The sequence below is a fragment of the Artemia franciscana genome, unplaced genomic scaffold (genome assembly GCF_032884065.1).
Source record: "Artemia franciscana unplaced genomic scaffold, ASM3288406v1 Scaffold_1077, whole genome shotgun sequence".
NCBI classification, from domain to species: Eukaryota; Metazoa; Arthropoda; class Branchiopoda; order Anostraca; family Artemiidae; genus Artemia; species Artemia franciscana.
In genome coordinates, this window is record NW_027062735.1 from 50747 (window position 1) to 64872 (window position 14126).

At 38.4% G+C, this 14126-nt stretch overlaps 1 long non-coding RNA gene across 1 annotated transcript in view; it reads left to right on the top strand.

Moving 5' to 3' along the window:
• The window catches only part of LOC136042312 (uncharacterized), a 61425-nt gene extending 47823 nt beyond the window's left edge, over nucleotides 1–13602 (top strand). Inside the window, exons 9-10 of the long non-coding RNA XR_010621250.1 lie at nucleotides 1873–2024; nucleotides 11018–13602. This is a non-coding gene — a long non-coding RNA (uncharacterized LOC136042312). The remainder of the gene's footprint in view (nucleotides 1–1872; nucleotides 2025–11017) is intronic.
• The last annotated feature ends 524 nt before the right edge of the window (nucleotides 13603–14126 follow it).

The following is a 14126-nucleotide window of genomic DNA, read 5'->3' on the forward strand; positions in this document are numbered from 1 at the left end:
GAAACCGGAATTCTCGGAAAACTTGAAAGTTGGGGTGTGTTTATCTTACGAATAGGTGATCGGATTTTAATGAAACATGATATATAGAAGGATCTTATGTCTCAGATGCTCTATTTTTGACTTTAATCTGATCTGGGGATAAATAGGGGGTTGGAAGGGGAAACAGAAATCTTGGAAAAATCTCGGAGTGGAGACATGGGGATGCAACTTGATGGAAAGAATAAGCACAAGTTCTAGATACGTGATTGACATAATTGGAACGGATCTGTTCTCTTTGGGGGAGCTAGGGGGGATGGGTTAATTTGGGATAATTAGAAAAACTGAGGTATTTTTAACTTAAGAACGGGTGACCGGATCTTAATGAAATTTGAGATTTAGAAGGAAATCATGTCTCAGAGCTCTTATTTCAAATCCCAACCAGATTTGTGACATTGGGGGGAGTTGGATGGGGAAATCGGAAATCTTTGAAAACGCTTAGGGTGGAGGAATCGGGATGAAACTTGGTGGGTAGAATAAGCATATGTTGTAGATACGTGATTGACGTTACCGTACTGGATTTGCTCTCTTTAAGGGAGTTAGGGGATGGGACTCGGTTTCTTTGGCGAGTTTGGTGCTTCTGGACGGCGCTTCGTGTCAGGATACTGCACAAATTGACTTGATAAAGTTGTTTTTCCCGATTCGACCATCTGGGGGGCTGAAGGGAGAGGAAAATTAGAAAAAATAGGTATATATAACTCACGAGTGGGTGATTGGATCTCAATGAATTTTCATATTTAGAAAGGCATCGTGGCTCAGAGCTCTTATTTTAAATCCCAACGGGCATTAAGCCTCTGATTTTCCTTTTAAATCAATCTATTGATTCTTAGAATTTTGCTAGAGCTCATATCATATGAGCTAATGGCTCTTCCGGCCTCGTCACAAGTGCCATATGAGCTCTTAGCTCTTGTTTTTTTTTAATATTTATCCACTGATTGATTACTGTCTTTTTTGAAGTGACTGAACCTAACGAGTCAGTTTTGTTGATAATCAATAGCCTAAAATCTATTTTATCCATCTATCTAATTATATTTTCACAATTTGTTTTGCATTCTTATAACAGTAAAATTGTAGGTTTCGACTGGGATCTCCTCCAACAAAAATCGAACAAAAAAAAACAAAAAACATTTGAAGCAAAATCTGTTTTGCGGAAATTCTTTTCCGTAAGAAAATTCCGCTGGAAAACCCCGCCCCTTCACCGGAAATTCCCTTTGGGACCCTCCTCTCTACGGACTTTTCCATCTGTGGAAAATCACTGAAGGAAATTTTTGACATTAGCTTATTTCTTTAAATATTTTCTTTGGGTTTTATGGTTGGGGTTTGAGCTCCATTATTGGATTGAGAAACAGAATATTTTAATTGATTTACTTGTTGATTTGAAATTAGGGATTTTGGCAAATCGTTCATGTGAGCTTTCAAAAGACTCCTAGATAAAGAAGAATATACAAAAATTAATGGTCTGGTTTCCTTTCTGATTAATAAACTAATATGATTAATAAACATCCTTCCCGTATAATTTACAAGACATTTTAAAGTTAATTTTTTCGGATAAAGTCAAAAAGATTTGACTTTTCTGTCGCTATTAAAGAAAACAAAAAAATAATTATAATTCTTTATTTCGTTCCCTACAAATAATCCATATTTATCACATACATTTTTCACTATATTTATCACAAATAATCCATGTTTACTTTTCTTATTTTGTCAGTCCATGACGGCTAGACTCTTCTTAAAGGATTTAATTGATACCTGTCCTGGGCTTTAGAATACTGTTATAGAGAACTGTTCTGTAAATATGATAATTAATTTTTGAAGTGAAATTCATGTGAATTTCAGTTGCAGCAAAGCAAGATTCTAACGAGTATTCAAACAACTTAAAAATTGACGAAAGGAAAGAAGAAAAGGAAACAGCAAGCTCTGTCGGTGAGGAAAAATTTCCTGACCAGACCGAGAACCTTAATACCCTAAATCTAATCTTCTTTTAAAAGGTTTGTATAGCCAGTTGAGGTGCTATTGATTGACATGAATAAAAAATTGATATAAATCGACATAATTTGAGGTTCCATCCTGGGACTATTCAGTCCACATTGACAGTGAAATAAGAAAATTGGTTCTAAAGTAAAAATTAAATTAGAGTATATTAAAGTTAAATTAGTATTATTAGGGAAAGAATTAGGACTGGATTCTAATTTGAATCAGAAATCAAAAGCTAAAGAAATTGAATTCAAAGGCATTATAATTAGGATTAAAAAAAAAATGGAATGCAAAAAGTAGACATAGAATTCAAACAACTACATTAGAAAGCAAAAATGAAAGTAGGAAATTCTTGGCCATTTCTCTTGGTTTTCTTCGGAGCTCTTATGAGCCTTTGACAAAACTCAGTAACTAAGAAGAGGTTAAATAAAAATATTCCTCCCACTAGTTTACTTGAGTTGTTCAGAAGTCAAATCGATTAAAAAGAACTTCTCAGATTTTCTAGTTTGACGTTTCTGTGTTAAAGGACTTAATTGAATAAAGTCAGTATCCTATTCCCTAATTACAGAAATCTGTTCAAAAAGTCACTGAGTAATTGATTTATTGATTGATTATTTGATGAGTTGCTTTATTCCAAATTATACGAAAATATTCTCCTTGCTAAAACGCAAATAAATAAACTTTAGAAGAATCCTTGACATCTCTTTAAAAGAATAGCCGGAAACGGATCATGTGCTTCTTTTATTTGTTCTATAGAATTATTCAAATTAGCTTCTTACCGGTATATACCATGGTTAGCATGAGAATTTGAAAATGTGAAACTATTTTGCCAGAAAAACTTAAAGGTGTATGTGGCATTTCCCTAAAAGAAATCGAAAAAAGCTATAGAACAAATTGTTGAGTTGTCAAACTGAGCAAGTTCTATTGTTAAGCTAGCTTGTTTGTTCAACTATCTCATTTTGTTCTCAAGTTTAATATAAGTTTCTATTGTTTCGTTTTCATAAGGGTTTTCCTGTGGAATTTATATTATGTAACATACCGTATTTGATACGGTAATAATATATTCTCCGAGCCTTTAATCTCTCAAAGTAAAAATTTTGCATACTTTTCGAGTAAGGGACTTTAGAAGCAGTGATGGATCCAGGAAGGGAGGGGGGGTAATGAGTGTACGCCTCTCCCCTTGAAAAGGTGGTGGATTTGTGGTTTGGGTAGGAACGAAAGTATTTTTTTTGTAATTGGTTTTTATGGCACTTGGTATTAACCAAGTAACAAATAGCGATCGCAAATTCTGTCGGTCGGTCTTTCGGCCTGTCTGTCTGTCCCGGTTTTGCTAGTTTAAGCACTAACAGATAAGCTAGGACAAGGAAATGTGAAGGATGATTTATTTTGTGAGGAAGAATTAGTGACAGTAATAAAATGATTAAAACATGATAATGCCCCAGGTGCCGATAATTGTTTTAGTTTAGGTGAAATTTATGATATAAATTTGTGTGAATTGACAATTTTGAACTTTCAGAGAATGCTTAAAGGGGACGATCAAATGACTAGAAGGCAATATTTGTGCGCTACTACTACTACTACTACCACCGCTGCATTTACTACTACTACATTTACCAGTGCTACATTTACTACCAATGCTACTGCTACTACTACTTCTATTGCAACTACTTGTAAGGCTAAGAGCATTAAGATGAAAGTTTCAGGAAGTATATGAATATATACGTTATAAAAAGGACGTATCAGCAATGTCATAGCAACGGACATTTTTTCTTAAGTTGAAATCTTCAGGACTTGATGAGAGGGATGTTCTACTGTCCAAAAGGCAATATGTTAATACATTTGCTGCTACTATTACTAGTGCTATTACTATTAATACTACTACTACCAATACTAACAATACTACTGTGACTACTATTACAATATGCCTATGGGTATGAAAGTGAAATTTTCAGGGAATATTGAGGGTGAGGGCGAACTGAATTGCAACACGCTGTCTCTGTGCAGGTTGTTAAAAAGGCGTGTCAGCAATGTTTTATGACTGAAAAAAAATATACTTAAAGTTTTTAACTCTTTAACTTTAATAAATTAAAAATTATCAAGACTTTAAGGAATAAATATCAATATATATGTAATAAACTGTCAATTCACACATTTTTCTCTTATGGAAAATCTTTTCCATAAGAGAATTCCGATGGAAAACCCTTCACTGGAAATTCCCTTTGGGAATTTCAATGGGAATGCTGCTTCACTGGAAATTCCCTTTGGGACCTTCCTCTCTGCGGACTATTCCCTCTGCCGAAAATCACTGAAGGAAATTTGTAACATTAATTTATTTCTTTTAAATCTTTTCTTTGTGTTTTGTGGTTGGGTTTTGAGCTCCATTATTGGATTGATAAACATAATATTTTAATTGATTTACTTGTTAATTTGAAATTAGGGATTTTGGCCAATCGTTCATGTGAGCTTTCGAAAGACTCCTAGATAAAGAAGAATATAAAAAATTGATGGTTCGGTTTCCTTTTTGATAATTAAACTAAATAGAAAATCATACTAAAATGCTAAATAAATATTTTGCAAAAATATGATCCAAATAAACGCAAGTATCTTCTATTCTATCTCTTACATTATCACTGTTTTTATGGCACTTGGTATTAACCAAGCCATAAGCTCTGAGACATGAATTCCTTCTAAATATCAAATTTCATTAAGATCCGATCACCTATTCCTAAGATAAAAATACCCCAAATTTCACGTATTCCAAGAATTCCGGTTTCCCCCTCCATCTCCCCCCAATGTCACAGGATCTGGTCGGAATTTAAAATTAGAGCTTTAAATCACATGATGCTTCTAAATATCAAATTTCATTAAGACCTGGTCACCCTTTCTTAAGTAAGAAATACCTAAATTTTCAAAATTACAACCCCCCCCCAACTCCACCAAAGAGAGCAGATCCGGTCCGGTTATGTCAGTCACGTATCTTAGACAGGTTTTATTCTTCCCATCCAGTTTCATCATGATCTCTCCGCTTTAAGTATTTTCTAAGATTTCTGCCCTCCCCCAATGACGCTGGATCCGGTTGAGATTTAAAATAAGAGATCTGAGTTGCGAGGTCCTTCTAAATATGAAGTTTCATGAAAATCTGATCACTCCTTCGTAAGTTAAAAATACGTCATTTTTTCTAATTTTTAAGAATTAACCCCCCCCCCCTCAATAGAATACATCCGTTCAAATTATGTAAATCACGTATCTAAGATTTCTGCTAATTTTCCCACCAAGTTCCATCCCGATACCTCCAATCTAAGTGTTTTTCATGATTTTAGGTTCCCCCACCCCAAACTCCGCCCAATGTCACCAGATCCGGTCGGGATTTAAAATAAGAGCTTTGAGACACGATATCCTTCTAAATATCAAATTTCATTGAGATCAGGTCACCCGTTCGTAAGTTAAAAGTACCTCATATTTTCTAATTTTTCAGAATTATCCCCCCCCCCCCCAGCTACCCCAAAGAGAGCCAATCCGTTCCGGTTATGTCAATCATGTATCTAGGACTTGTGCTTATTTTTCCCACCAAGTTTCATCCCGATCCCTCCACTCTAAGTGTTTTCGAAGTTTTTAGGCCCCCTCCAATGTCACCAGATCCGGTCGGGATTTAAAATAAGAGTTCTGAGACACGATATCCTTCTAAATATCAAATTTCATTGAAATCCGACCACCCGTTCGTAAGTCAAAAATACCTCATTTTTCTAATTTTTCAGAATTAGCCCCCACCCCCCAACTATCCCAAAGAGAGCGGATCCGTTCCGGTTATGTCAATCATGTATCTAGGACTTGTGCTTATTTTTCCCACCAAGTTTCATCCCGATCCCTCCACTCTAAGTGTTTTCCAAGATTTTAGGTTTCCTCTCCCAACTCCCCCCAATGTCACCAGATCCGGTCGGGATTTAAAATAAGAGCTCTGAGACACAATATCCTTCTAAATATCAAATTTCATTGAGATCCGATCACCCATTCGGTGATCTCATCCCAATGAGATCACCGAATGAGATCAAAAACCTGATCGGGAAAAAATCCCGATCAGATCTTTTGACATTGGGGGGAGTTGGAGGGGGAAATCTTGGAAAACACTTGGAGTGGAGGAATCGGGATGAAGCTTGGTGGAAAGAATAAGCAAATGTCCTTGATACGTGATTGACGTAACCTTACTGGATTTGCTCTCTTTGGGGGAGTTGGGGGGAGGGGTTCAGTGATTTGGCGAGTTTGGTGCTTCTGGACGTGCTAGGACGATGAAAATTGGTAGGTGTGTCAGGGAGCTGCACAAATTGACTTGATAAAGTCGTTTTCCCAGATTCGTCCATCGGGGGGGGCTAAAGGGAGAAGAAAAATTAGAAAAAATTAGTTATTTATAACTTACGAGTGGGTCATCGGGTCTTAATGAATTTTGTTATTTAGAAGGACATCATGACTCAGAGCTCTTATTTTAAATCCTGACCGGGATTAAGCCTCTGGTTTTCCTTTTAAATCAATCTATTGATTCTTAGAATTCTTTTTCGAGCTCATATCATATGAGCTCTCGGCTCTTAGCTCTTGTTCTCTCTATTTTTAGCCTCTTCTCCACCTGGTTCCCCTTTCATTTACCGTCTCTATTAGTAAATTTATTTTTTAACCTTTTACTTGGGTGTATCTCTTCGTTCTGGACAATGCTTTCATATTACCCTTGACAAGGATAAGTCTAGTTTTATCTTATCTTTTAAAGTTGTCAAAGTTTTTTTTTTTTAACATCTGGTTTTATGTTCATAGCTTTCAACTACTTAATTCAGTCTCAGAAATCACTCTTTATTTCAAAACAGAATTCGCAGTCTTTAAATTGTGATAATGTGTAGCATAGCTTCATATATCTCAATCCATTGGGAGAATTATTAGATCTGCAAAGAAAACATCTCGGTCATACAATTTACAAGGTATTTTCAAGTTTATTTTTTCAGTCACGGTTCTCATGGAAAAAATAATGGTTGGAGGTGAATGGAGTTCGTCCGGAATGAGGCAGACTCTGTCTGCTGACCACGTGCCTCTGGATATGGGGCTTCTCTCCTAACTAAACACTCCGATCAGGACGGCCGCAACCTCATGTGGCGGGTGGAGCCCACCCTGGGAATCTCAGTACCTAGGTTTAACCTAGCTCTAGTCAGATTCCAGGCCTAGGGTCGGTTGGGCTAGCAACCCTCCACCTGAAAATTAACTGCTACGAAAAGTGACAATATAGCCTCGTACCCAGATTCCCTTTTAAGATCTCGACCATCGCGCGTCAATGGACATGCTGACAACGTCAGAAATACTGACACACTAAACCTTATGGACCGAAGGGGGCTACGAATAGCCACCTGGAATGTCTTGACTTTGAATGCACCTGCGTCAAAGAACATACTCTCTGAAGAACTTCGCAAGAATAAAGTGTCAATTGCAGGTCTTACAGAAACACGTCTTACCGGAAGCGGAGAAGAGCGAATAGGTAACAGTGACTCATTGCTCTGGTCTGGAGGAAGCTCGAGAAGGAATGGTGTTGGCCTTGCACTAAATAGCCTTACAAGAAAGGCCTTACTTTTACACGAAGCTGTATCGGACAGATTAATGAAGGCCCGCTTTGGACACAAGCATGGCAAGATGACTGTCATCGTATGCTATGCCCCGACCAATGATTCTGATGATGCAACTAAGGAGGATTTCTACTCTGCTTTGTCCAGATGCCTTGCAACAGTACCCCCCCATGATATAACTGTTCTCCTTGGCGACTTTAATGCGACAGTGCGCGATGATATGGGTTTATGGCGTGGCACAGTTGGTCCTGTATCCCCCGACCCACTTAACGACAATGGGCTCCACTTACTTGAACTGTGCCGATCTCACGACCTTTACATTGCAAACACCTACTTCCAATGCAAAACTATTCATCAGTACACGTGGTATAGTAATGACGGTCGTACAAAGAAGATGATTGACTACGTCATTATTTCCAAACGCTGGAGATCATTGGTGAAGAACTGCAGAACTTACAGATCAGCAGAGCTTGGAAACGCAGACCGTAGGCTTGTGTGTGCCGCTCTTCGGCATCACCTCCATGCACAACGATCGTAAAGAAAACCCGCCACTGCAGATATTGGGAAACTAAAGGAACCAGCTACTCGCCAGAAGTATAGTATCGAGATATCGAATCGCTTCGAGGCCCTTGGCTCACTTAATAGCAGCGAAGATCTCTGGAAGCATTTTAAATTGCAGACAAGTGAAGCAGCACTACTATTGCTTGGCAAGAGGAGTTATCCATAGAAATCGTGGCTAACTAATGAAACACTGCAAGTCATAGCGCAAAGACGGAAGGCAAGACTTCTTGGGGACATGACCACATATCGGAGGCTCAATGGAGTGCGGAACAGACTCATTCACCGGGATAGAACCCAGTTTGTTGCAAGGAAAGCCGATGAAATTGAGCTAGCTGCGAAAAAGAAAGACATGGGCAGCCTATTCAAGCATCTCCGAGACCTCACTGAAAATAAAACTCCCACCTTGGGTCCCGTCCTGTCCAGGGATGGTGCACTTCTCTCTGACGAAGGTTCTTGTCTTGAACGGTGGAAGGACCACTTCTGTTCGCTCCTGAACAATACTGGTCCGTCTGCGCCTCCTAATGATAGTCCTAGCCAACCTGGTAGACAAAGACCTGGAACAGATGTTCCTCCAGATGAGCCTTTCAGCCCCTCAGAAATTGGACATGCAGTAATAAGATTCAAGAATAATAAAGCTGCTGGTATCTGTGGCTTAAGCTCAGAGCTGCTAAAATATGGAGGTCCTGCAATGCTCCTGTTTCTACACACCCTGTTCTCTACAATCTGGCAAACAGATAATTCCCGAGGACTGGCGGAAGGGTGTCATCATCCCCTTATGGAAGAGAAAAGGCTCGAGAAGCGACTGCTCCAACTACCGGGGAATGACCCTACTGTCAGTCCCTGGCAAACTGTTTTCAATGGTCCTGCTGGATCGATATCGGAGCACTATTCGAAAAATCCGGCGACCGGAGCAAGCTGGTTTTATGTCAGATCCTTCAACCATCGAGCAGATTTTCACGATCCGACAAATAGTAGAGAAGACCACAGAGTTCCGACAGAAAGCATTTATTGCCTCCGTTGACTTACGTGCTGCATTTGACTCAGTCGATCGAAAAGCTCTTTGGCGGATTCTAGAGTTGACTGGCCTACCCGAGAAATATTGCAGACTTCTCAAGGCGCTGCACCATGGGACGGAGAGCTGTGTACAAGTAAATAGTCGGCGCAGCCCGTTCTTTCAAATCACGACAGGGGTGCACCAAGGATGTGCTGTGGCCCCAGAGCTCTTCAATGTCATCATAGATTACGTTATGACAAAAACTACTTCACGTCTCAGCTTTGGGCTTAAATTTGGAGATCATCTCAGATGTCAAATTTGGCGATGACTTGGCCATTCTGGCGGACTCCATGGAGCAGCTGCTGGAAGCGCCCCGAATTCTGCGAGAAGAGGCTGCCAAAGTAGGACTGCATATAACCTGGAACAAAACTAAAATTATGGCCATAGACCCATCTTCTCCTGCTGTTAACTCTCCAGTTAGCCTGGACAGCACCACTAGCATAGAGGTTGTTAAAGACTTCACCTACCTGGGCTCCGTAATTTCTTCAAATGGCTCACTTCTCCCCGAGCTGCAGGCAAGATTATCTAAAGCGTCTTCTGTCATGGGTAGACTGAATCGTCACCTCTGGCGAAAACCAAATATCAGTTGCACAACGAAACTGTGGATCTTCAACGCTCTAGTCGGCTCTGTGATGCTTTACGGAGCTGAGACATGGCAAGCATCAGCTGCAACCCTCAAGAAAACAGAGACATGTTTCATGCAAAGAGCCTGAGGAGGATTGAGGGCCTACGATGGTCCGACTTCGTCAGCAATGAAAAGCTTCTGGAGCTCACAAAACAGTCTTGGTTTTCGACTCAAGCAGCCGAGCAAACCTTACGATGGTTCGGGTATCTGCTTCGAACGCCACCACATCTACCCGCAAAGATGATCTATGACTTCGACCATATCAAAGTTGGTTGGAAGCGACCTCGCGGCCGACCGAAGAAACGTTGGTCCGACAGCCTGTCCGAGTTCTTGGCGATAGCAAACATCAGACAGGGCGAAGAGCAAATACTCGCCATGGACCGAAGTGGGTGGAGGAGGCAGACGTCACTCTCTACGCCGAGCAGTGCCCGGCAGGAGATTTAAGTCAAGTAAGTCAAGTTCTCATGGGAGTGAGGTCCATAGAGCCATTCACTTACGCACAAAGTTTCAGAGATACTGATGGATACTATACTCCTTTTATTTGTGGGATTCAGAATGTTCCCATCAAGAAAAAAGGTTCTGTAAAAAACAGAAGTTAACGTAGGAAAAACCAGATTTTGACTCAGTGAAACTTATGTTTACAATATCCAGATCAAAATTAATGTTCCAGAAAGTATTACTAAACCTGGTTAATTGTCTAATTTTTGTAAAAATGATGTTTTGAAATATTAGGACTTTTAAGGGGTGTTCATGCGTTTGCTTACCGAGATCTGCAATTACTTACAGGGTTTGATAGCGTAATATATGTTTTGTCAGATATTTTGTTAACAACTCTTTAGAACACGTATTGTTCTGACATTATAATAGAAAATCTATTGCATAAATACAATTCAGGGTATATATTTGCACACTAGAGGGGGGGGGTAGTTGTAAAGTCGTTTTTGTGGTTAATGAATCACTTAGTGTATGCTTCTTATACAAGCCCGTTTCCCCTGCTCACCATTTGGGAATTGTGTTTCATCTGTTACTGATTACTATATTGCTATATATCACTATATTACTATTACTATAAAAATAGATACTGATTTGCTGACTGCCGTACCAAAGCACGGTGTTATGAGGCAAGCACGGTAGAAAAATGTCTGTTTACTTCATATAAATTATTTACCCTTTTAGGCGCAGAATTCTCACCGTACTATAGAAGAAGCACAACTTCAAAAAAGAAGGACAATGTCATTAGAAGTTGGAAATGGTAGTTGGATGTTATTTAAGAGAGAAGATGAGACTCAGCGACATCCAATGTGGTCCCAATGGCTGACAAAATAGGATACAAGGTAATAGCCATTAATCTGGAAAACAAATTAGCATTATTTCTTTGATAACGGTTGAGGAATATTGGGTCTCTTGGATATAAGCAGGGGTATGAAATTTTTGGAAACTTGATTGAATACTGAAACTAAATTAAATATGGTTGTCTGGCAATTATCCATTTCTTTTTTAGCATATTAATAGCAGTTGTTAGCATCGTTCTGTGCTATTCTCTTTCTAAGGAGTCTTTTCTTTTGGAGTTATACTAGGGATTAGGGAGAGGCTACCAATTTTGGTGTCACGGGTGTCTAACAAATATTTCTTACTTAGAATTTTGTACTTAGAATATTTTTCCTACTTACGGACTGAGGACAAATTTGTACAATCTATTCTTGAGTTAAATCCTAATATTGGAAAAAGGGTGAATTCGCCGTTTATCCTTGAGTTAACTGGCGCTATTTGATTTCCAGACCCTTCTCTCTAACGAATGCAAATCTCAAAAGCCGCCCATTAAAAACTAAAATGTAAAACAACTATTATAATAGTTCTTGGGAATTTGCAATTACTAGCGTAATCGTTTATGTGAATTCGTTCTTTGTCTTTCAGTCAGGAAAACTATATATATAATAGAAGAAATTTCTTTTTGCTGATAGAAGTTTAAATGAGAATTTTAAGAAGGGGAATTTAAAGGAGGCATAAGCTAAATTGGTATATTAGTGGCAATTTTAAAATTTGATTACGTGTTTGTTCATCTATAGATAGTCGATTAGTTAAAGCAGAATAATGTAACTTTGCTTACGCTTCAAATTTTCAAATGTTTAAAATTTCTTCTTTAACTAAAAAGAAGATATAAGCAAATGCAAACGTTAAGATAAAATTTATTTTAAATATAATTCACAAGCTTAGATGAGCTAAAAGGCTTATAAAGGCTTCCATATGTAAAACAGGCAAGGGAATGCAACGTCATTTAATACAAACAATCAATAAAAAGTTTGAGAACACCTATTTAAATTTTAGGTCATATTATATGGGGCAAATAATTTCTTTCATGAAAAAGAAAAGACTGTAAACTTGAAAAGGAACAAGCGTAAAAAGGAGGAATCTTTTTTTGATAAATTTCTCCCTGGCACAAGGGACACTTCTTTTCGTATCTTGAAGTCAAGCAGCTTATCTTAAAGTCAAGCAGCATATCTTGAGGTGAAGAGGCTATTCTTTGAATAAAATTAATTTGATTGGCATCCTTTGAAATTTGTTGGTGCCCAACTGGAGGAGCATATTCAAGATACAGATGGACAAAGGAGTATCTCTAGTGAATGAATATGTTTTATTCAAAATTAATAAGCAACTAGACTACAGAAAATAGTCCTTATGCACTCGATAACTCTCCCAACTCCTTAAGCCTTATGTCAGTGTAAGATGTTTTTAGCTCGTTTCCTTTAGCAGTATGTTGTTTATTTGTCTACATTTGTTGTTTGTGGGCATCAAAGTAACCGGCACTTTGCCTTCCTTTCACAAATGACAATATAATTTCGTAGTTATTCTGGAGGTGGCTCTCGACATACATCCAAATTTTCATGTTGAAAGACACCGGAGATGCTGTTCTTCACAAATTCCAAGCCTTATGTTTGCAAGAGTATCTGCATTGTGCTTGTCCTTTCTTTGCTTCATGTTGACTGTCAGCTTATCATACTGAAATTCTTGCTATAGATTAAATGATCCCATGGATTCAAGTCTATTTCGAATCTCTAGACGATTAAGAGGAATAAAAGGTGGATTTACTGACACGGGCCTCAATTGAAGAAAATATCCAAAGAGAACAAAGTTGGAATTTCCCATTGGGAAACTATTAGATTTAATCACGTCCATTGCAAATGAATATACATCAGAATCAGAGACGAAACCTTGCTTATTTCATCTATAATGAATTTTTTTTTCGTCCAAGTTTTTCTCTTAATTATCAGCAATCGTTTGATGGATAACGCTGCATACTTTGCAGTTCTCTGCTAGTCAACTGACAGACTTAAACACCGATGTATGGTAACACCCTTTATACTATAAGCGGCAAATCCAGTTGGGGCCATAATAAAAACTGGAAAATTCCCCTCGCGAATTCCTGACAAATGAACCTTCTAAGTACACTAATTACTCATGACTTCACAGTTCCTCCAAATCCAGACACTATCAGTGTGATGGGCTTGTCATTATTGCATTTTTTTAGGTTGCCTATTATTCTGTCAACAATTTTCTTCTGATCTAAATTAAGGGAATTTAAGTCATTTGACAACTGACCTTAACAGAAATGACGTAGCCCATCTGCCCAGACCTTTGCACGCATTATTCACTTCTTCCCATGTCTCATCAATTTCTAACATTTACCTTTTGTCATGCAGTCTGTTATATAGTTTGGCAACTTGGAGCCGATATGACCAATAATTGAACATCATTATTGCCTTTTTTAGGTTGCCTATAATTCTGTCAACAATTATTTTCTGATCTAAATTGAGGGAATTGAAGTCATTTGACAACTGACTTTAATAGAAATGACGTAGCCCATCTGCCCAGACCTTTGTACGGATTATTCACTTCTTCCCATGTCTTATCAATTTCTAACTTTTCACCTTTCGTCATGCAGTCTGTTATATAGTTTGGCAACTTGGAGCCGATATGACCAATAATTGAACTCTTAGAAGAGTGAGGAATGCCGAATCTGTAATCACTAATCCATAAGCCTGAATTTCTTTTGAATTTCCCTTGGCAGTATTTGCTGCAGCGGTGCATCTGGTGATTAACAATCAGTTTGTGCAGGGTCGGACTCGATAGTTTATAAAGAAAATGGCATGCGGTAAAGCTATCAATGTACCGTGTAACGTCATCCAGTGATGATTTTCTAGCGACTCGTACAGATTCTACCCAGAGAGTGTAATGCACATGTGGTGCACCACTCGTTTGGTATTCAATTCGTCAATAGTAGTCCTTG